Below are 24,610 nucleotides of genomic sequence, written 5' to 3' on the forward strand. Positions count from 1 at the left end.
ATGCATCACACACAACATCATGAAATTTTTAGTTGTCTTTCCATTTCTTGCTTGTGCCATAATCCACATCTCTATAAAATTAAAAATGCTTTTAAACTTATTTGTGTGTACTGTTCCCACCCAGATTGAAAATGTACTGCCTCATAGACTGTAAAAGCCTCAAATCACAAAGCAATTATTTAATTAATTTCCCGATGGTTGCTTGATTAGTGACTTTAATTAATTTTCTAGTCACTTAATATTTATTTAATATTTTAATAATATTAAATAATTAAACTTAAATTCCTCTTTTAAATATATTTCCACTTTAAGGAATTAAATATAATTTTTTTCCATCCTTTCAAAGCGTGTAAAATTCCTTAACTGAATTTATTTGCAAGGAAAAGAAATATCATAGGTCAAGCAAAAGATTGCTAATAAAACATAAAGATATTGAATCTTTGAATTTCTAGAAATTTCATCACACCGTTCTATTTTAATTGCATCCTTCCTCTTGCTTAATTCACAACAAATTTATACTTGTTCGATATAATAGGGGAATGATTATTGATCATTTCAAATAATGTTCCTAATTCTGCAAATGAAAGGAAATGAATATGCAGTTTGCAACTGGTAAAGATTTTAATATTTGTGCACCTGAAGCATTCACAGCCAAATTGGCAATTCGGTGTTGACTCAAATTATTATACTGAAACTGCTCTTTCTGGAAACACCGTCACGGGTCAAGCAAAAGATTGCTAATAAAACATAAAGATATTAAATCTTTGAATTTCTGGAAATTTCATCACACCGTTCTGTTTTAATTGCATCCTTCCCCTTGCTTCGATTCTGCCATGGATATAATAGCAATAGGAAAATCCCAATAGGCCAATTATTATTGACGAAAGGAATACTCTGTATTTCTTATCGGAAACTACAGAGATGAATATGAACTCTCTTCCAGTTATTAAATCTAATGATATTTTCCGCTGCACACATTTCCAACAGTGCCTCCATTTAAAAATGAATTTAGAAAGGAATCCGTTCCGTCCCGAAACTGTTTGGAAACCAACCCGAAACTTATTCCATTTCAAAAATAAACAATAGTTTATTGGCTTATTAATTAGTTTATATTAGTGAAGAAATACTAATATAAAATAATTAACCTGAGAATAATTTATTTAATTATTAATCAATTTATATTAATGAAATGGATAATTAATATAATATTCTAGTTGAACTTAAACTAGAATTTATTAGGGGACATTACAAAATGGGACATTACATATGCAACATTATTGTATTTATTATATATATATTTATAAATCTGTTAGGAAGATGCAGCAGTACTGGTCTTCCCTCATCAAGCATGCCACCCTGAGTTGGACAGACTAGAGGTCTGGCCATACTTGTGGGCCAAGGATCCGAGTACTTGGAGGCTAATTCTGTGCTCTTGGGTTGAGGAAGATAGTCTCCTGACATCCTAACAAGAAATATAAGATTGGTAATTATTTATCTGATTTCCATCAGCAATCATATCTGGAACCAATGTGAAACGTGTGATAGGGAGATGCAGCACTATCAGTTCCCTCAATGAAGTAGCCTACCCCAAGTTGGTTTGCTTTTGGGCCAACGGGTCGAATTGACCTGGATGGTTGTTCCACACTCTTGGGCTTAGTTGTGGGGGACAGTCTCTAGGCATCCTACTGTGCTTTCCCATCAAATTCCTAATATGGTTGGTTGTTGGAAATGTTGGTTGAAAATTTTGTGCACCTGGGAAGATGTGCAAAATTGTGGTTTCAACCACAGTGTGTGAGTGTAAAACTCTCCTAATTTAGGGAAGGCTCCCCCTTTTCTACTAATACTAACTAAACACTTAATCTAATTTGGTCGGGACAACAACTTTTTCTCTTTTTTCAGAAAAGATTATATTCTTTTCTCTTCCTAGAAAAGAAACAACAATTTTTTAAAACATAATTACAGCAGTTTAAAGAAATACCAAGAGAGGAAATGAAGTTTCCTGAAAACACAAAGACTTCCATCAGCACAAAGTCTTGTTTTCCCACAATCCTATCTACCTTTTTCCGAATGATAAAACAAGAACAATATACAACATATAGCAGCACAAAGTTTGCAAGTATGATGCACCTTCGAACCACTTCAAATGGGAACAACCACAAGTAGAAAGTCTTGCATATCTTCTCAGATTTTAATTAATAACTAAACTAATTCAACCCTCACTTTTTGCAGCACAAAGTCTGCAATAAATCAGAGTGAAGCTCTTCTCAACAACTTCACTTCAATCTCAAGCAAATGCAAAGAAATATCCCACTATGACACAAGAACACAATGGACATATAAGTATGACTTCAACACAAATTCTGAAACTCCAAACTCTTTTGATATTACTTGAGGATAAACCGTTTACAAGTATAAAGCTCAAAGTCTCTATGATTGCAAATTTCTGTAGAGTTTTCTTGCTCGCTAAAAAGATAAAAAATACAAAGGACGCCCTTGTGTATATATTATTATATAGGAGAGGGGCTGAGAGAAAAATGTGGGAGAAGTCTAACTAACTGAGACTTTTTCCACAACCACTATAACTAACTATGACTTATTCCAAATTACAGTGCTATTTTTTTTCGACTTGTAATTTGTTTATATGCAATTACAAGTTACAAGAATGCAAGTAATGTCCCTACTTGCAATTACAACTTTTGACATTACATGCAATTTGTCAAAGAGAAATTACAAATGCATAATTGAAACTAATCTAAGTGTCTGAGACACGACTTTATTTACATCATCCTCTATCTAAGAGGTCTTCATGCTGCTACAAGATGTTGGAACTTGAAGTATTTAAGATCGGTGAAGGTATTTACCCAAGAACAGCAACTTGCATCATTGACTGTGAATGGTAATGACAGCGACCTTGTGAAGATCAATGAACATTCTTTATTGGCCATGGTGATAATGAAAGTCACTGCTCTTCATCACCTAGTGTTGTTATAATGCATTCCTCTGCTACATTACTCCTTCATTTGTCAAGACCTCTCTGCTTCATGGTTCATGACATTTTGATCCTCTCTGTGCATATGGCAATGTATTCTCTTCATTTTACATCACTGTTGTCATCAACATATGAAAGCATTGGCTCTTTCTTCCTGACCTTTCACATGCATTGAAATCCCTTGCAATCGGATCTTAGAAACCTGATTGCAAGTCATCAAAGGGTGTCTTCTTGTAGTCGGGTCTTGAGAACCCGATTACAAGTATTGATCTCGCAAAGGGAAAATGTGGGAATGAAAGTATGTGGACAATGTGAATTTTGGATCTTGGGAGATCGACTGCAAGCTAATGGAAGGAAGCTTGGAATGCATGACTTGGGAGCAATGATTATCTTTTACTTGCAGTTGGGTCTTTAGGACCTGATTGCAAAAAAATAAACTTGAAGAAATGGTGGGTAAAATGATACATCTTGCACTTGTAATCGGGTCTTGAAGACCCGACTGCAAGTGAAAATTGTTGGCAAATGAGTGAGCAAAGTTGATAGTTTGCCTTTGAAATCAGAATTTAGAAGCTTGGAAGCAAGTGATGTTTGAATGTTGAAAACCACTGGCAAAAGGGTTGCAAAGACCCGACTGCAAGTAAAGATAACTTGCATGAAAGAAGGTGAAAAGGGACTTGCAGTAAATTAACTTGCAATGAAAATGTATACCCTCACACTTGCAATGTTGGACATAAAACCTGACTTGAGTTTGACAAAACTGCACAACCAAATGAACTTTAGTTGTAGTTGGCTCTTAAAGACCTGATTGCAAGTAATAATGCAAGACAACTTGTAATGACGCTTCAAAAACCCAACTTTGCAAGTAACTTGTAATCGGGTTTCTAAGACCCGATTGCAAGTAAAGTTAACTTGTAATGTGAGCAAAAAGTTCCTACTTGCAGTGAGATTTACTTGCAATGATAGCAAAAAGTTCCTACTTGCAGTGACTGATATGAAACCTGAAATTGCACAAAAAGCTAGGAAAATGAAAGCCAAAACTTGGACAGTGATGACAAACACACCCACCAATGATTTGACATTAGCAAATATGAATTTTTTGTCTTGTAAAACAAACCTTAGAGAAGAAAACTATGAATTTTGAGTAAAAATTTGTAGTTGTCTATTTTTGAAAATTCAAAAATTGAGACAACAGGAAATATGCTATGAAATGGATCCAATCCATTTACGATATTGCATTCTCAATGGGGGATTATTTACTTGATGTTAATTAATTACAAACTTCTCTAAGTTAAATTGCAATTATCTTTAAACTCTGTCCCAAAATGATAGTTCAAAGTCTATAGTGATCATAATATATACTAATGCTTATAAGTGGACAACAGTGACCACGTAACAATGGCAAGGTATGAGGGAGCTTAATACCCGATAGGTTAGTATAGGCCAATAAATGATAGTGTTATGTTTTAAAATGATAAAAGGTAAATGACAACCAAGAGAGCCAAATGATTCATAAATTGGCAGTAAATATCACTGTTGAAGAGCATAGTGATCTCCAAGTCTAATAGGGAGTGTATAAAGTAATGAAAAGAGAATAAAGTGTTGTTCACAGATCTATTAGGACAGTGGCAGTGGGTATGCAGAGAAGTATAGGATGTGTTGCCTTATGAATAACCATGAAAAAGTTTGAGATATGACTACACCTCACAGACCTTATACATGTCAAGGAATAGTCGATAGTATCAAAACGCAGTGACAACCTTATGAGGGTGCAGGTAAATAACATATGATAAACCTGAAATTCGCCATAAATGACAGTGGTGAGCCAATAGTAAAGGCAATATAGAGGTTGTTGAACATGACAATATTAAACTTCTACAGTAGGAAGAACCAGGAAAGGCAGTGAATAGAAAGTGTTTCTATACACTTGCAGTCATCATTGTCAAGCACAATAATCATTGAAAGCACAACATCACAAAGGGATAGTTATGTAGCCTATAAACATTAAGCTTATGACAGTCATCATGCATCATGATACAAACTTCCATAGAGAACAGAGGATAAGAACATAACAATGCCATGAAAATCAATAGGGTATATGCCAAAGGATAGGAAGGAAGAATTTGTGAGAAGGCATATGCTCAAACACCATGAAGTGACAGTGTAAGATCTTTTGATGAGTATAGTAGGTTTACCTACAAATTGTCATTAAATGTGAAAGAAACAATGTTGAAAAAGTTGTCAAACAGAGATAATAGCTATTCACAATATATTCATGACAAACAATAGCAAGGCACTAGTCAAGGACAATAGTCATGAAATCATGTAAGGACTGGTCTATAATGATAGTACAGTCCCCTAGGGAACACCCATGGCAAGATGACATGGATCCTATTCAAGAGTTATTGTACAAGTCAATGGAGCAATGGAACAACCATCAACCACTGATCCAATCAGATTTAAAGTGAAATCAAAACATACCTATGTTTATAATGGAAACAATACCATCCTTTATTCACTCAAAAAAAAATGATTATATTAGAGCTTAATGCAAACTGCAACAAGACTTTCAAACAACCTCAAAAAAAACCCAACCTCGGAAGACAGAGAAGAGCCTATCAGCGCAATTAAGCAATAGCATAGCATGCAGTTACTATGAAAAAAAACAAAAAAAACTGTCAAACTAGAAAGGCGAACTCATTAGTACATAACATTTTTTTAACAAAGCTTAAAGGAACCACTGAGATGTAAAAACGGAGAAAAATAATGACCATTGTGGAATTTGACAATTCCTAATTCACAAGCTGAAATAACAACAAACAAAATGGTTAATGCCTGTAGGGAGGAAAATTTATGATATCTCTGAGACAATGGAGACTCTTTCTGCAGGAATTCATTCTCAGGATAATGGTGGTCTTTTGCTAGCTTGGCATGGTAGGGCAGCGCAAGTGGAAGAGGGCTGGATTTCTGTTAAGGGTAAGAAAGCTAAGTTCTCTAAGCCCTCTTTTGACATGACTCCCCGCTCCCACAAGAGTAGCTCTAAATGTAAATCTTGATGGTTCTTGGTTGGGGGCCGGTTGTTGGTTGTTCTTTTTGCAGCTTTTGTTTTTGGGTTTGGGAGACTATTTTTAAACCCATGTATATGGCTATGAGAGTCAAAATAACCCATGGTTGTCTGGTGCTTTCATGTTCCTTTGGTTAGGACAACTTTTGGTTGAGGGTTCCAGATCCATTCAAAATCTGATTGTAAAAAGTTTCGGGTCCCTTCAAAACTTGTTTTTGCCTTAATAAAAAACAACAAATGAAATGGATCATCAAACTCACAGTATGCTTCCACAAACAACACTCGACGAGACAATAAATTCTACAAATAAAAACTATGACTGAACCTGTATGAATCTAGAGAGATGGGGAGTTAATAATGTACCATAAAATGTTCTTGTGCTCAAAACAACACTGATGAAAACAGGAAAAGTAGTCAATCTTAAATAAATATCAATTAATGGAGCACAAGAATAACCCTTCTACATATTTGTGGCATCTAGATAAATCAGTTGCATTAAAGAAACTTTACTGTAAAACATAGTTATACAAACTATTGCTACTATATTCATGCCTTCATAGAAGGTAGAGCAATCAAAGCATAAACATATTTTTTTGTCCCTTGAGCACCCAATTGTACCGTCAGTAAATAAAGTGAAAACCAAAATGACCCTCAAATTAATATCTCCTTGAAGTTTGCAACAACTTTGCATGCTCTATCCTCATAATACCAAGGTAGCAGATAATTACGTGAAAGGAACAATGAACAATTGAATGTGTGTAGACCAAATAAACACAAAGAATTTCTATCACTTATTAAAGAAAGTGTCTTCCTTCAAAAGACAACAAATAAATTTTATACCATAAAGTTTCAATCATCTCCAGCATGAATTGGAAGCTAAACAGTTTGGATTTTTAGGATCAATTCTACATTTTCTGGTAAAAAATTCAATTATTGTAAAGATACATGTAATAGGAATCTCAAAAGAAAAATTAAAATGTGAGAAAGTGAGGTGAAAAATAAGAATAAAAACACATATTTCAGACTATTAGAATGTGTTCCAAATAGACTGATTAGAATCTTGGTATCTCTAAGAAAGCATGCTAGCTTGTGATTGCTTGAGGACAAGCAATCTTGGGCGGGGCTGACTGAAATGTCCCCTTATTGAAATAGGATTTATTAATAAATGATAATAAAAAAATTAAGATAGAAAAGAATAAAAATAATGTGAACAATGCGATGGTCTTTCCTATATATATTTACTATAAAGTTATAGTATTTACTATATATTTATATATAAATCTGTTAGGAAGGTGCAGCAGTACTGGTCTTCCCTCCTCAAGCATGCCACCTTGAGTTGGATGGACTAGAGGTCCTGCCATACTTGTGGGCCAAGGGATTGAATGACTTGGAGACTCATTCCATGCCCTTGAGCTTGGTTGAGGAAAGTAGTCTCCCACCGTCCTAACAAGAAATCTAAGATTAGTAATTATTTATCTTATTTCCATGTAATGTCCCGTTTTATTTTAGAAAAAATAAAATGGAGGGAAAAGAATTAAAATTAATTATTTAGTATTATTGCCTTAGAAAATAATTTAAAAAGGTTATAATATTAATTATTAATTAAAAGTGACTTTAAAGATTAATTAAGTCACAAATTGAAAGATGCCAACTGCTGATTGGCACAATCTAACAGATTTGTTTAAATAAAATTATTTGCCCAGCGTGTAGATGTTTTGGGTTTTGAAGAGTTTTGAGGTTTGCTTGCGTGTTATTGACTTTTGAATGTTGCACAATGAAAGAAATGTGCAAAATACAACTAATCTAATACTGAAATTGAATTCAGGCTTCTGATTTCTACAACAACAATGTAATAAATCAAGAATAACTTTTATTTCCACTTAATGAGCAAATTTGAATACCAGGTTTCCTGAACCTGCTTGGTTGTGCCTCCTTATTTGACTGAAATTCAATATATGACGAAATAGGAGCTTCCTAAACGTGCTGACAGCTCCAATTGACTTTATTGACCTTAGGATGAATTACTAAAAACAACTGATGAAGAAATATGCAGACCCAGATGGAATTCTAACTCCTTACTGAATATGCTAATCACATATGACCTTATTTCTCCAAAATAACTTCTAATTTGCTGATCATAATTGCCAACAATGAATTTTAGTGCAATTGGCTGAGTCAAAACCCTTGTAATTATTTTCTACAAACTTCAGGCAAGAATTCAACGTATGGCTCAGCTGGGAATGGTACGATTTGCTGGAATAAAGTCTAAATCGCCGGTAAGATCATCCAAATATGCTTAGACCTGATGTAAATACCCTGTAACTGCTGTCTAACCCTGCAAACTTCTGATTTTTGGCCCCCAATGGCCTGAAATGAAGTTCTTTGTGTGTCCAAATGCTGAATTAGTGAAAGAGACTACGTCTTGTCACCAAAGATGGAGGTTTTCGTCTCCAATCTGCTCTCAGATCTCTGTCAACCACGTTGCAGACCTGCTGATGAAAGGTATTCTCCAAAAAATGAATAACAATAATGCCAAAAATCTTCCCGTGAAGCCTCTTTTCTTCCCAAAGTCCCACGCCCAAGTTAGGGCTCCAAGATGCTAAGATTCCCTCAAGATTCTACGATTCTAAATGGAATATTACTCCTTGAGCGCTCATCTTTGAGGGATTTAATTATCATTTGATGGGCCTCTTTATTCAATTAAACTTTATTAAACTCTTGCCTAGGTAGGCGTGCAAGTTGGGAGGGTCACTTTATGATTTTAAGTTGTACTTTATAAACATCTTTTATAAAGTCACTTTTAATGTAATATTGCCTCTTAAGGTAAAAGTAACTTTATAATATATATTACCATTAGTTCACCCTCCTTATAAAGTCACTTTATAGAATATTTCTATTTTTAGAATAAGGTAACTTTGTAACATTTTAATATAAAGTTCACTCTAATTAGAGCAACCAAGGCCAAAATTAGCTAAGTATGGGCCCTCCTTGCACTCTCCATCACCTCCTAACCACTCAATTCACCTGTGGAGGTGGCTAACAGGTGAAACTGCGCATTTGGATGACGTCCTAAAAATTGGGGACATTACACAAATCTAACTGCCGGAACTGAATTGGATATTCTATAAGGAAACTTTGGCATTGATGTTGGTTGGATTGGGATTAATTATTACTTTAGTTGTTGATTTGAGAAGATTTCTGTCATAACCCCTCTTTGGACATTGGATTAAATAAATACAATAATTAAAACATTTATAAATTAACATTTAATGATATTGGAAAATCGTCTCATTTATGAGACTTCACGATTTTCCTCTAATATATGATTATTAATGTTTATTATTTGTTATGATTATTATTTATTATTATTGTTTTATTTTAACGTAACGTGCATATTTCAATTATTAATATTATATTAACTATTAAAGAAGTGAAGAGAGATAACACGACTAGATGACATTGGACTACATTCCTGATTCCAATGGGCGCCGTGATTTAAGGCACAAATTGTATGTGTGACAATATATCAAGGAAAACATTCAGCACATATTGGTGACTGGACAAAACAGAGCATAGTAGAGATCTTTGACATCCATAGATGGAGACATAGAGTGGTAGTGAAATGGACGGTACCTGTGAACCAGATGTTATCACACTTAAAATAATTATTATTATGATCGAAGTCAACAGTTCAGATATCGGAATAGAAGAAAGAAAGAAAAGTGCAGGTGGGATCGTAGAACACTGTCGAACACAGATTACTGATATAGGTGACGAAAGAAGGAAGGTAGAATCCATCTTAAATAATAGCGACAAAGTCCAAATAGTTGGCAATAGCATAAGAAGTTATCAGCAAAAGCATGAACCAATCATAACATCGTCAAGGAATACCTAAGACACAATGACAACGTCAAAACATTTATCGGTAACCAAGAATTAATCTCTATTTTGATAGATAGCAGCATTAGGCGGTATCATGATTAATAGGGTATCCATATCTATCATTAGAATAAAGATTAAGGATGGTTAGAACAGTAATCACCATATTGGTATTAATTGATTAAGAAAGAACTATCAATCGATTAACCACCAAAGGGTGCGATTAGTCTTAAAGGAAAGAGAGGTGATATGGGAGATGTCGTTTTGAAACGCAACTCCTCATTCTTTCGGCAAGATATATAGAAGCATCGAAGATGGTTTTGTTTATTACACTTATCCATATTTGGTTCACGGAAGGGAGTTCATTTGCGGCACTTGAAGTCCCAGAACAGACGGGAATATGCAGTGATCTTTATGAGGAAGAAGACACCATACATAATAATCAATATGCTTGGCAATAAGGAATTAGAAGCTCCCCTCGATACAAATCCTCACCCCGATAATCAAAGGAACCGCAGAATGTAACCCATGAATTGGTGCACTTCAATACACTAGAAAACTACGAATTATCTTATATAAAAGCCAGACATTTTCCAGCACCCACCATTCGTAGTGAAGTTGCGACAAGCACAGACGGAGGCACATTACAAGTGAAATACTTGGAGTGGAATTAAAAGGGGATCGAATTCAGTTTATCATTAAAAATCATTGTCCAATCAGTTCTAGAGATTCAAGGGAATTCATAGCAGATAGCCAAGAAGACCATTACCCATTGTAGACCATAGACACGCGAAATTAAGGATTGACAAACAGAGATAGCATTCTCCACGAACAAAGGGATTATAATCAGGCATAGTGACCAGACTAAGGCATAAGCATAAGACCACATAATCTTAAGGCCGTTATTCAGAAACAGTGTCCAAGGTGCATGCTTACAAGGAGGGCTGCCCCAGTCTATGTCCGCATTTTGTCCAACATGATAGGGGTTTACTTAGACCCATATTTGAATCTGCTCTAGTGGTGCCTCTGCTTTTGGCACATATAGGGTTGCACAGATTAGAGGAGAGAACTACGTTAAGGCAGCAGATTGAAGGAAGCCCAATTTGCTATCAAATGAAAGTAATCAAGCACAGTATACACTCAGTTCCAATATACGTATTCTGTATATCAAAGTATATCTTCAGTTTAGTATATATATATATATATATCAGAGGACAATTCCATCCATATGCAGACATACATTGTAGGCCAGATTCACATTTTCAGTTCCAAAATGATTATACACATCTGAGGATTATCCCATCAATCTGTTTGTATATTATTAATCAGTCATTAAAGGGACTCCTAACGAGGGACATTACATTTGATGCCTCTATGATATTACTAAGATGATGTTCTAAGTTCTCTTAGAACGATACATAGAAATTGCTATCAGAAGTTACTACAGAAGGAATTTGATATTACAATCTGAAAGAACACTTCAGGCTCACTAATTGGTACTTATTGGAGTATGCTTGATATAAGTTTTACATGGCAATAGTTTCATCACGTATTTCCAATCAAGACCATAAGAACTAGTAGCATAAAAGATTCAATTAGCTATAAATCAGAGGAGATCTTAGAAGGGACATTACAAACCCAGTTGAACAGCAGCAATTTATACGTTGAGGCATATATTTCAAATATACAGATCAGAGGAAACTAGCAAGATAAGTTCTATCCTTAAAACTACTCTTACTATTATAAATTAATTATTATAATAAAATCTCTTTAGAATTGATGAATTTATATTTTATAATTCTCACATTGAGTTAGAATTGTTGACTCAGGACTAAATTAAGGTAAGTCGCTAACGGGGACATTACAATTTCTCAGATTCATTCTCGGGACATGCTTGAGTTCTCCAATTTCGGTAGTGAGATTCCCTAGAGGGGATACGAAGAATCACAGGTTCTTCAATAATGTTTAATGTTTGCTTTACTAAAGTTGGTGAATATTCACAGAAGGTTGATTGCACCGAGTTGAAGACAAAATATTAAATTATTTCATTTATTTTGGGTGAATTCGTCAATAATGGAATAAGTGTTTCAAGAAATTAAAAAGAGGTATCAGGAGTTGTGTTTCTGCCTGCTATTTGTATTGGGTGTATTTCTAGAATGAAGAGCTGAATACAGTGTTTTATATTGGCTGGCAATTAAATATTTACTTGAAGAAGGGCAAATATGTAATGGGCTTCTTCCTCAAGTGAATTCTCTAACAAGATTGAAGGCATAATGAACCTGTTGGCACTCTCAAATTTTCTTCAAAAATTTAAGGTTGCCATGTTGAAATTTACAGTTAGGAATGTTGTGGCAGCCATATATGCACAATATAAAAGCATCAACAAGGGATATGGATATGGTTGCAACTCTGTGATTGAATACACCTAGAAATTTTAAAGCAAAACAAAATTTGGGAGCTATGGAACAGGCATCAATGTTAACCAAAGTACAAGGGAGTCTTGTCAGATATTGTAAATGTTGTGCTTGGAGAGTATGTATGCAAAAGGTATGAGCACAGGCGCTGCACATGAGCCATGTATGTGCCTCAACGAAATCGTAATTTCATTGTTTGCCAAATTCGCAGAAATGAAAAGCACGCATTATTGAAAAGGGTTTAGGATCTTCAAGACAATACAATGGAAGCTGCATTTTCAAAGTCCATGATCTTCTTAGTCGTAGATGTTTGTAAATTGGGGATGCTCTCATTGGGGAGTCGAATGGAATTCATTTGGGGACAATTTTGTTGCAAGCCTGTGCATGGGCATTTATCCCACATTGACCTCATAGCGCACCTTCGTGCGGTTTAAAAGCCACAGCGCTCACTTGGTAACTGAGCGAAAGGCATGCGCCTTTTGCTCCTCGCAATGCATGCGGGCCCAAGGTGCAGCTTGATGTGGACGAGTTACTAGAGAGCACGTGGCAATGAGGTGGCGGTCGAGGTCCAAGGTGTTGGGCGGCATGGAAGCAGTTGGCCTGGAGCTTGAAGCTTGAGGGTGACAAGGTGACACGTGGCAGCATCTCGTGATCCCGCGATCACGACATGCAAGGAGGATAACGACTGTGGCATCGCGCCAAGCTGCCACGTGACTAGGTCGGCAAGAGCAGGTTGCCAGGGTTGGCAGCCACGAGGTGATGAGGTGGACAGTTGGCGGACGTGAGGACAAATAGGGAGATGACACATGGAACCGATAGTTTGGAGGTGTTCCAAGCGTTAGCCCGCCATTTATCAGACCAAAAGGGGGGCAAAACTAAATAAAAACAAAGTATTGATGTGCCCAACAAAAATACCAAAACATGACCCAGCAACCCTAAAAAATTACCCACATGTAAAATCAACATAGAGTGGTTGTTTTTATGAGTTGTAAAAAGGGTAAAACTTGAAAATTAAACAAGAAAAGTGCAGCAAAGAAAATATTCTCAAATGAAAGTGTTTTCTCGGGAAAGACATATTGGGAGAATATTTTCTGTTAAAGCAGCAGTGCAAAGTGCAAATCAAGAGAGATATAGGAAATGTTTTTCAGTTGCAGACAGATGAGAGGAGGACAGATGGCATGTGCAGATCAGTGATGGAGAAGGGACATGTGGTTGCATCAGAGCAAATTCAGAATTTCTTCTCTTTTATTAATTCTCCCTTCTTCTCTGTCGTACGTGTTTTGAACTTTTGTAAGGGAATTGTTTTGTAAATAGAGTTAGTGTAGAATCTAAAGGTCATAGATAGGACTAGTAGATTGTAAATTTGTGATTCCATGAATGAATGTTAACCAGTTCACGTGTTTAGAGTTTAATGTTGCAAGATTGTCTCCAAGATTATCTACTCATTTGCATTTGAATATGAAGCAGCACGGGTGTTTTGAGTTCATCTTTTCAGATTTCCTGAAATGTGTTTGTTATTTACTGCTTTCTTCCAAGGGAAGAATTAAATTGTTTTAAACAGCTTGCAGTGTTTTGAGTAGATAGTTTGGATCTATAAGAAGAATTTTGTAATAGCAAGAGCAGATCTATTGATGTAAGGCATTAATATAGAAAAGATCTACTGGCTACGTTGTATTCACTAATGGAATTCTGATTGCTTTCTCTTCTTTAACTCCATGCCCTAAGATAAGCACTGGTCTATGCAGATCTCTTTTCATTTTCAGAATACATCAAACACCCATATATTATTTTTTTTGCTTTGTTATTTGAAAGTGGGTCTGTGTATTTTCTTTCATCTCATGCTCCAAATTGGTTGAGGATCATTGAGAATTAGCCATTCTTTAGCATTCTCCCTCTTTGTTGAGCCCTTTTGATGAGATTATTTGCTTTATTTTAATGTTGTTCTTCATTGCTATTTGCAAACTTTGTTGCAAATGTTGTAAGTGCATTAAGGGATCACCCTCCCTAGTTTTGCAAAGCCTAAAGTGCAGAATGGTTTAAAATATCCTTGTTAGTTGGTCTAAGCCCAGGAAAGTACTGATAATTGGAGTTGGCTTCTCCATAGGTAATAGAATGACCGGCTTGGTTACTAGTTATTAGTGTAAACCCTTTTTCAGGAACCAACAAAAATGGCGACTCTGCTAGGGATTGCACAGATTCATGAGCTTGTAATGTTCAAGATCCTTGTCAAGTGAGTCAATTCTCATTAATGTTGCCTGAGGTTATGTTTTCATTCATCTTTCAATGTGAATTAAGTCAATATTTGTCCAAATTACATGATTATTTCATAATACCTCACAAATTGTGAGTGGCGACTTTGAGATCTCTGCACCAGTGTGCATTATTTAAAGAACTAAGAAGAACCAAATAATTTGTAGTAGAGATGAAGCAGATTTGAGCTCTTGTGATGAAGTACCCTGACAAGTTGAGGAAGGAATTCATATGATGTCATATCATTGGATAACGAGGTGTTGCAGTGTTGGTTTTGAACAAATTTGACCTGTGAAGAAATTCTAGTTGTTCAATTTTTTTTTTCCTCTACGAAGAGGTGGCGACTCTACCAAAGAACCTAGTGAAGATGTGAAGATAGCTTCAGATCTACCAATATTTCCAACTAGAAAATTGGTTTGCAGCCACTACAACATTTCCAGGTATTTTGATTTTCATGAATCCAATGTATTTCCATGAAAATCAGTTGTAGAAAATGTCTCCCTATTAAGTGAGTTAAGCACTAAGAAATTGATGGTAGTAATATTTTTACATACTTCTAAGATATAATTTTCAGATTTTGTATTAAGTTGGATGAAATATGTTCTAGTTATGAATTGTAATATCTTGAGATTGTGATAAAAGCAAGAGGTTGGCAAATGACTTGAAATTAGTAAGAAGATGTATTGTTTGCCTATACATTTCCATGAGATACCAAATGTCAATATGAAAGACTTCCAGCCTCTATCAAATCACAGCAGGATGTTCTCTATGGAAAGATATAAGACACTAAGTTTTAATGGAATTCAAGGCTTCCCAAACCATGTTCCCACTAAGGTTAGGGAACATTTACCAAAGTTCAGTGGAAAAAACTCAGAATCAGCATGTCCACATCTGCAGGAGTTTTTTGATTTGATGGGAGATTTTGAGATATGTCATGAAGATGTTTTCATGAAGCTTTTTGTTCAATCTTGAAAGAATATGCTAGAGATTGGTTCTCTTATTTGCCAACATGGTCTATCTCTTCATGGGATGAACTAAAGGCAGCCTTCATTGAACAATTTGGTGAAAGAGTTGATCCAAGTTTAGTTATAAAAAGATTCATGGACATTCAAAAGGAAGAAGATGAGTTGGTTCCTTCTTTTAATCTCAGATTTGCAAGAACATTGACTGACATTCCTAGCAGCTATAGACCAAATGATGCAGTGTGTTTAGTTGTTTACCTAGCTGCATTTGATGAAGAAATGAGCTATTTGTTGAGAGACAAAGATCCTAAAGCTTTGCATCAGGCTTATAGGACAGCAATGGATATTGAGAACAATTGGAAGTATGGAATCCCTAGGGGTTATCTACCTACAAGATATTGTTGTCCAAAGACACAAGAGGTTGAAAAAGGGTGTGAGTCAAGAAGTGAAGATCAATGTCAAAGCATTTGCATCCCTGTTAATCACATTAAACATGTTATGACTTATGATTTAAACAAAAATGTGAGTGAAGGGAACTTGTCTCAAACAGTGGTTATTCCTCATGTTAGTGAAGAGAAGGTTAGTGAGATATTATGTGACACAATTGATACAGAGATGGAGATAATTTCAGTCACCACACCAAGGAGATCACACAAAGGGTCTATCCACAGTCATATGGTTCAGATGAATCTAGTAGCATGTGTGAAGAAGAGTTGGAAAGTTATACATTTGATGAAGACAATACTAATGTGTAAGATGTTAATGACATAGATTCAATTTCACATGAATCAGTTATGTGTGATGCTGAGAACTTGAATGATGAGATGCCACCATTTTTTGTTGATAGTGCTTTTGAGCTAGAAAGTTGCATGGTGTGTTCCAATGAAGAAAGTATGCTTCAGCTTGTACTTATGCCACATGAACTTATCCGAAGTAATGTGTATGAAGAGTTAGTTGAGGTATGTGTGCCTAAAAATAATATTACAAGTTGTTGTGCACCAACTGTCCCATTACAAATAACTCTTCATGCAGTGGATCAGATTGAATCTCAGATTTTGAATCAGCAGTTAGCAGCTCTTGCTGATTCCATAATGCATATGCAAGCATTAATTGATGAAAAGACGAAGAGGATTGAAAATAACAAAGAGGATTCCAAATAACAAAGAGGTTATAATAAGAAAAGATATGGATCAGCCATACAATAAATGTAGTTCAAGTGAAGAGTTCAGGAATGTTGATGATGTTGAAAGAATGCTTCTACTTGAAAGTGAACAAGAATGCAACGGTACTTGCTACTCTAGCATTTGTGAAGATTTCTCTAGATCTGATTTAGAGGTATTTTTAATTAATAAGCATGAAAGTGATTTTTATACGGATGATACAATTGCTGATGCTGAATATGAAATTGTGGAGTTCCTCCATAATGCCCAAAATTATGAAGCAAATGAAAGGGATTTTCGCTTTGCTGCTCCAAGTAATCTGATTGAGATTGAGATGGGATCAGTGACAATATCCATTGTAATGTCCCCTACCTGATCTATTTCAATATACTAAAATTGATTGATATTCTTCAATTAGTTATTAACAAGTTCTTATTTTTTTTCCTCATTAGATGATTAATTTCATTATTTATAGTTCTTAATATAGTTATTAGGCCCTGCTACTACTTCAGTTTTAAGGGAGAAGGGTTTATGTATGTTACCAAAGCGCTTAGAGACCAAATACAATAGGTTCCCTCAAAGTTTACAGATCCAAGCCCTTACCTATATTGGGTCTATACCCTCAACGCTTATGGGTCGCTGATCCCCACCCTATCTTGGAACTTAATCTATTGCTTGGATTTAGACTGCCCCTCTTTGGAACATCTCCTTCCCATCTTCTTAAATAATGACAGTAATAACATGATTTAGACTATAAGTATACTAATTTCTCATGTATTATGAATATATATGAAATTAAGTATGATTGTCATACATATTGCAGTCCATATTAATGTTACTATTAGTTCTGCATAAGAACATTATCAGGCTTCATATATTAAGCATAAGAATATTATCAGGCTTCATATATTAAGCATACTTATTAAACATATCCCCATGCATACCACCAAGAACAAGGATGTTACTTCCTATTACTCAATAATAACAATTCTGATCTGATCTGCTTGATGGTGCTCTTACTGAATGCTTTTATTCCTTTCTTTTATATCTCTCAATGTCATCATGCATGCCTTTTGGCAAGAGACACACCCTCTCACCATTAGCACCTTTTGAAAGAGTGCAACTCTTCATTATTTCTACCCTTTGAAAGGGACACAACCTTTCATAATCAGATCTACGGTTCTTATTTAAATCAGATCTGCACTTCTCATTTTTCAAATTCTCCCCCCCCTCAAATGAGTTTCTCTTCTCCCTTTTATATCTCACGTTTGAGGGAGTCACAACTTATCATTTCATGCCTTTTGAGATTTCATTAGGTTTAATCAAATTTAAATAATATTTAATTATATTCTTTTATATTTTTATTTTAATTTTTATATTTATTCTTTTGTATTTTAATTTTTTTATTATTTATTATTAAATTATATTTCAAAGTAGGGACATTACATCCATGAAAGGGATTAGTGATTTAGAATGGTTTTCAAACACTAATGTTTCAGATATGGACATTAATGAATCGGCTGCTACTATGGTGAGTGACTTGAGATGTGGGTGCTCAGTTGCTGATGATAATAATATGGAAATAAAGACAGATTACATTGTGAAATTTGAGTTTGATGTGTTTATGTGCAATGTTAGTGCTAATGACATTGATATTTAATACTTGGAACACATTAAAATTTCCAATGAAGATGATGACCTCAAAAGTTCACCTATGAGTTTTTGCAACTATGATATGCTGCCTGTGCAATCTGGGCCAGATTATGAGAACTTTTACTTTGATGCTTATGATAGTTTTTTACCAAGTTTGCAAGAAGGTTCGAATGATGAGTGCATGATAAAGATGCAAACAAATGAAAAAATCAGAATTCTTGATACCAGCTGCATAATAAAATATGAAGTTTTCCACTTCTCTCTTCAATTTGATGGGGTTATCATGAGACATAATATGGAGCTGAATTTTGGAGAATGTTGTTTTCAGCATTTTCCTATTTCAGAAAGTGAATGTGGCAATTGTTTGTCATATGATTTCAAGTTGTTTGAAATCATGTCTCATGACAAAGTTCAGATTGATAAAGAATGGGTTGAGATAAATGGTCTGTTTGCCTCACTGGGTAACCAGAAGGAATACAAAAGTAATGTAGAAATAAACAATGCAATAACAGCATGAATACAAGAATAAGCTTTCCATTAATAACTCAGCGTGTATACAATGTTCATAGCATTATCTGTCGTAAACAACACACTACTCAATACCCGCAGGTAGTACAATATATAACAGCCGAAGGGGTGCGACACAACCGTCGCGACTCCAACTACCTACCCGTCGGCTAACTAACTACTAACAAATGACATTACTACCAAAACATTAGATATACATATTTCCCGACGACATCATCCCCCCCAAAAAAGAAGTCGTCTCCGACGACTAGCAACAAAAATGGAGACCATGCAACCAATACAAAATATAAATCCAAGACAAAACTAAGGAGGGGGCTGGGGAAGCGTCCCTGAAGTAGAAGGCTAAGATGCCGGTGTCTGGGCCGCTAAGCAGGCGCGGAGCTCATAAACCTGCTGAGTACATGCAGTCACATCACGCTCTGCCACCAACACTTTCTCCAAAGCCGTCTTCACCATATGCGCGGCTTCCAGCAAATCCTTCTCTTTCGTATCCGCTGTCTCCGTCATACAGACCAATCGATCCTGCAACAGGCTCCTCTCGGCAGTGACTACATCCAACTCCTGCTGTATGAGGCTCCTCACACTTTGCTCCGCCGAAAGGCGAGTCTCCACCTCAGCCTTCTCTACTCGGGCCCTCTCTGCTGCCCACGAGGCCTACTGACTGGCCACATCCCTCTCCAACTTGACCCAAGCAGCCTCGCGGACCATAGACTCATGCTGCGTACGCCTCAATGCATAGTAGGCGTCTTGGTAGACCTTCTCAATCTCTTGGATGACTGCCATCACCTGACTCTCCACAATGGGCTCCCGTACACTCCAAGCCTGTAGCATCTCATCCGTCTGAGTAGTTGGCCATCCCTGAGACTCACAGCATGTAGCAAAGGCTGTCGGGCAGCCCACCCCCATAAACTGTAGGACCCGCTCTAACTCCACCACAACCTGCTGTAATGCTTGCATCTGGGCCGTGGCCACCACTCGTCTACCCCTCGTCACCATGTCAACTAAATAGGCCTCAATGTCCTCCCCCTCCTGCTCCGAAGGCTATGACCGTGAGGAAAGTGGCATTTGTGAAAGAGCGCCAAGGGGTAACGCGGAGGTCTCTTGCGGAACCGGTACTGCCGCATCTTGCTGGTATGAAGGTACCTCCTCAGCCACTAGAGGTGTAGCACCCCCCTGTTCCTATACCGCAGAGACGACCTCTCCTGCCTCGTTCCCGACTGCTAGTGCACGTGCCTCGCCTGATGAATCGTCCAAGTCTACTACCTTGGCTGGAGTCTCTCGACAAGGTGAGAATACAACAGTGCCCACCGGTGGTACCACTGTCATCTAGAATCGCTGAGTCAGCCAACTCTCTATAGCCACTACCGACGGGTCTGTACTGGAGGTCCTCGGGACTCTCTGCATCTCCACGACCGGAGTGTGTGTCGCCATAGCCATGGGCTCCTCCAACAAGGAGGCAGAAACGGTCACCACTGCTTCAGTTCCAACAACATCCAACCGCACTTGAGGCTCCGTATCAACCACCTCCCTTAGTCCCTGCTCCTCATCTACTACTCGATGCGGCGACCCATCTGTACACGACTCCGCCATATCTTTGGTGGCTGGGGTCGGTCCCGAAGGTGGTGCTCGATCCGACAGAGGTGAGGCTACCTGCTGCTGGATGGGGCCAAGAGCAACTGGCGTGCGGCTCTGCCCAAATGCAGGAATAAAGGTGCCTCCCACTCCGGATGACATCATAGGTGTGCCCATCGGTAGCAAGGGTGGGGCAAAAAGGACCCTCTCCTCCATCGCCTTGCTGCTATTATCCTCCTCATCCTCCGCTTCTGAATCCTCTGTACTACTGGAAGTCTCCCTCCCACTATCAGGTTCCCTGAGGCCGTATCTACCTTCCGTTTCCACTTCGCGGAAGAGTGCCCAATGTCCAGGTGTCTCTAATACATGATAGGAGGCTCACCCGCTACCAACGGTTCCTGCGGCCGTACCTCCAATCTGCCTCTGGCACTGCTTCCTGCGTGGCGTCCAAGAACAGTCCTATAGCATAGTGGGGCATATAGAATGTGCGATGCTGCATCGTCAAGAACTCATACATGCGCTCTGCTAGCAATGCGGCCCAATTGTACACAATGCCATTCATAAGCCCGTTCATGAGCATAATCTGAGGGAGGGCGATGTCCGATGCCCTACCTGATCCCGTCAACCTGCTTTTAAAGACATCCATAATGCACCGCCAGTGGCCCTCTGCAACAAAGGTCTTACGGATTCCTCGTCCCTTCGTGGCATTAGCCACACTGTCCAGCTTTGCTGTCGTCAAGTTCTTGGATATTAATTTAATCCAATATTCCTTCTCCTCATGCTTCATCTTCTTAGCCTTCAACTCGATTTTCCTGCCCTGTCTGCCTAGGATGCTAAATACTCTGGTGAAGTCCACCGCTTTGAAGGATATGGTGACATCCCTCTCGAGGTACTCAAAAGTACTCACGCGTGTGTGTCTGTCAAAGGTGTCCACCATGAACCGTAGGACACCCTCATACTCGCGAATAGGAAACACGGGCATTCGAATAGCCCACTCCATTTCTGCCTTACGAAGGTTCCGCTTCACCAAATCATTGTCGAGAGTGTCCTGGCACCATTTCTGGTATTTCGACCCATTCAGGCCTTCGAAGGTGATATTCTGAGGTGTTAATGTATTTTTCCCACTTATGGCAGGTTGTGGTGCTTTCTGCTTTTTCTTCTGACTTGCGCTGGCATCCATTGTGTTGCCTGCCACACGTATGCCTGACGACAAGACCCTAGTATTTCTATCCATCTAGCTGCTACTGGAGGAAGCCTGCAACTGCTTTTTCCAACTCCGTTTCCCAACCGACTCCATTAATTTCTCGTATAACTGATTTCTGGTTATAGTCGTACGATCATTAGACACCTTCGTAACCACCTTCTTCCGTTGTGTATGGCTGCATATGCCTTCCCTGTGCTTGCGCGCTACGTTGTTGGGCGGAGTGCTTGTTTGTGTGTCTTTGCGTTTGGGTGGGGGCTGCTGTGTGTTTATGTTTGCGTTTTATGTCTCCGCGCCTTTATTCCTTGCGGCAGCGGTGGTTTCCACCGCACGGTGGTCTCACCGTACGGTGATTCCACCATGGCTTTTTTTTTAACCCTAATTGGAGGGTCCAGGTTCCCTCCATTCGTGGTAAACCTTCGATTTGGACCCATTGATGGCGTCTGGTATCTCCTTCCCGTCTAGCGTCCACAACTTAATTGCCCCATTTGCATTGGCCTCGCGTACCTTGAAGGGCCCTAGCCATCGCACTTTAAATTTTCTTGGTTTGATTTCGTTCCTCCCATTGAATTTCAACACTAACTGCCCAGGAGTAAACTTCATTCACCGAAGATGCTTGTCGTGCCAGACCTTCCGTCTTTGCTGGGCTGCCTCTGTGGCCCATTGTGCCATCATTCTTTTTTCGTCCAACTTGCTTAAAGCATACAGTCTCTCCCTCAGGCTCTCCATATCCCCGAGTCTGTTCTCTACTGCAATGCAAAGGCTTGGCACCATGAATTCCGCTGGCACCACAGCTTCCTGCCCGTACATGAGTTGGAACGAAGTCTGGCCTGTGGTCACCTTGTAGGTTGTACGGTAGGCCCACAAGACCGAAGGAAACTTTTCTTCACAGTCTTCTCCCTCGACACCGCACGACTTGTATATCACACTCACAATAATCTTGTTGGTAGCCTTGGCCTGCCCATTGGCTCGCGCGTAGTAGGGGCTAGATAGTGAATGGAAAATCTTGAATTCTGTAGTAAGGAGCTTAATCACGTGGTTCACAAAATGTTCGCCTCTGTCGCTTGTCAATTGCATAGGGATCCCATACCGCGTAATAATTTGCTTGTAGATAAATCTTGTTGTACTTACGGCCGAGTTGTCCGGTAGGGCTCGCACTTCAACCCACTTGGTTAAATATTTAGTGGCTACCACAATGTAGCGACACCTCCTAGCGCGGCTCACTTTGAGCGGCCTGATGAAATCCAACCCCCAGCGCTTGAATAGTTCTTGAGCATGCGAAGGGTTGAGGGGCATGAAATCCCTTTTTAGCGGCCTCCCCGCTCTCTAGCAGGTATCACAACCTACTACCCATTCTCTCGCATCATTATACAATGTGGGCCACCAGAGGCCTGCTAGGAACACCTTCCTTGCCATAGTGTCCGGTCCCATATGGCCTCCTGCGGGCCCCTCATGTGCTTCCCTCAAGATGCTTGGCACCTCTTCCTCCATCACACACCGACGTAACACCTCGTCGGGCCCCATTTTATACAATAAACCATTAATCAGCTGGAATGTGCGGCTTCTCAACACAAGCTTTCTTCGCTCTCCTGGCGGCATGCCTTGGGGGAATACAGAGGTGGAGAGATATTCCCCGATGGCAATATACCATGGTGGTAGTACTGCGATTTTGAATAGGTGGGCGTCTGGAAAGTCGTCATTTACCCCTTCTGGCGGCTCTTCAGACCTGATCCGGGACAATTGGTTAGCAATGACATGGCTTTTGCCTGGCCGTACAATTATTGTGAACGTAAACTCCTGCAGCAAGAATAGCCATCGACTAATCATTCCCTGAGTTGACCAAGTACATGAGGGCTTGATGGTCCACGTAGAATGTGAACGGTGTCGCCAACAGATAGTGTCTAAATTTTTGTACTGCATAAATCATCCTCAATGCCTCCCGTTCTGTTGTGCTGTAATTTTTCTCCGCTTTGGATAATAGTCTACTGGCAAAATAGACGGGATGATCCAACCCGTGATCTCCCACTTGGGCCAGTGTGGCACCGATCTCAAAGTTTGAAGCGTCCACATGGACATGGAACTCCCTGTCCCAATTGGGGTAGGCGAGGATGGGAGCAGCTACCAGCCTCGCCTTCAATTCCTCAAATGCTTCCCTCTCTGGGGTCCCCCAGGTGTACGGCTCACCCCTGCGAGTAAGCTTGTCCAAGGGGTGGGATATTTGTGCAAGTTTTTTATGAACCTCCTATAGTAGCCGATATGGCCCACCAAGGACTTTACCTCAGTGACATCCGTAGGAGGCTCCATCTCCACGATCACCCGTATTTTGTCTGGGTCCGTCTTCAGACCTGCTTTGCATACCATGTGCCCAAGCAATTTGCCTTGAGGTACCATAAATCGACATTTTTTTGGATTAAGGGCCAGCCTTGCCCTTCGGCATCTCTCCAGGCACTCTCTGAGGGCTACCAAATGCGTATCTTGCCCGCTATAGATGGACCAGTCATCGAGGAAGGCTTTAAAATTCCCTACCGACATCTTGTCGAATATGTGTAGTATAATTCGCTGGAATGTTGCAAGTGCATTGCATAGGCCGAATGGCATCCGGTTGTATGCATAGACACCATCCTCGACCATGAAGGTGGTCTTCAGTTTATCTTCCTCGGCGATTGAGATCTGGTTATATCCGGAGAATATAACCAAAAACAAGTACATCTCATGGCCGGCCACCTCCTCCAGTATGTTGTCCGTAAACGAGATTGGGAAGGGGTCTTTAATCGTAACTGCATTTAGACACCGGAAGTCCACACAAATCCTTATTTGGTTAGCCTCCTTCTTTAGTGAAATGACTATAGGCGACACCCATTCGCTTGTCTATACTTTGAAAATGATACCGGCCTCCAGCATTTTTTCTATCTCTTTGTTCACCCGCGTTGCATAGTTGCGG

At 38.7% G+C, this 24,610-nt stretch overlaps 1 protein-coding gene across 7 annotated transcripts in view; it reads right to left on the minus strand.

Annotated features, from left to right (window-relative positions):
- The window catches only part of LOC131047986 (uncharacterized), a 267,168-nt gene that overhangs the window by 154,107 nt on the left and 88,451 nt on the right, over window positions 1–24,610 (minus strand). The gene's annotated exons all lie outside the window — the stretch shown is intronic.

The sequence above is a fragment of the Cryptomeria japonica genome, chromosome 10 (genome assembly GCF_030272615.1).
Source record: "Cryptomeria japonica chromosome 10, Sugi_1.0, whole genome shotgun sequence".
NCBI classification, from domain to species: Eukaryota; Viridiplantae; Streptophyta; class Pinopsida; order Cupressales; family Cupressaceae; genus Cryptomeria; species Cryptomeria japonica.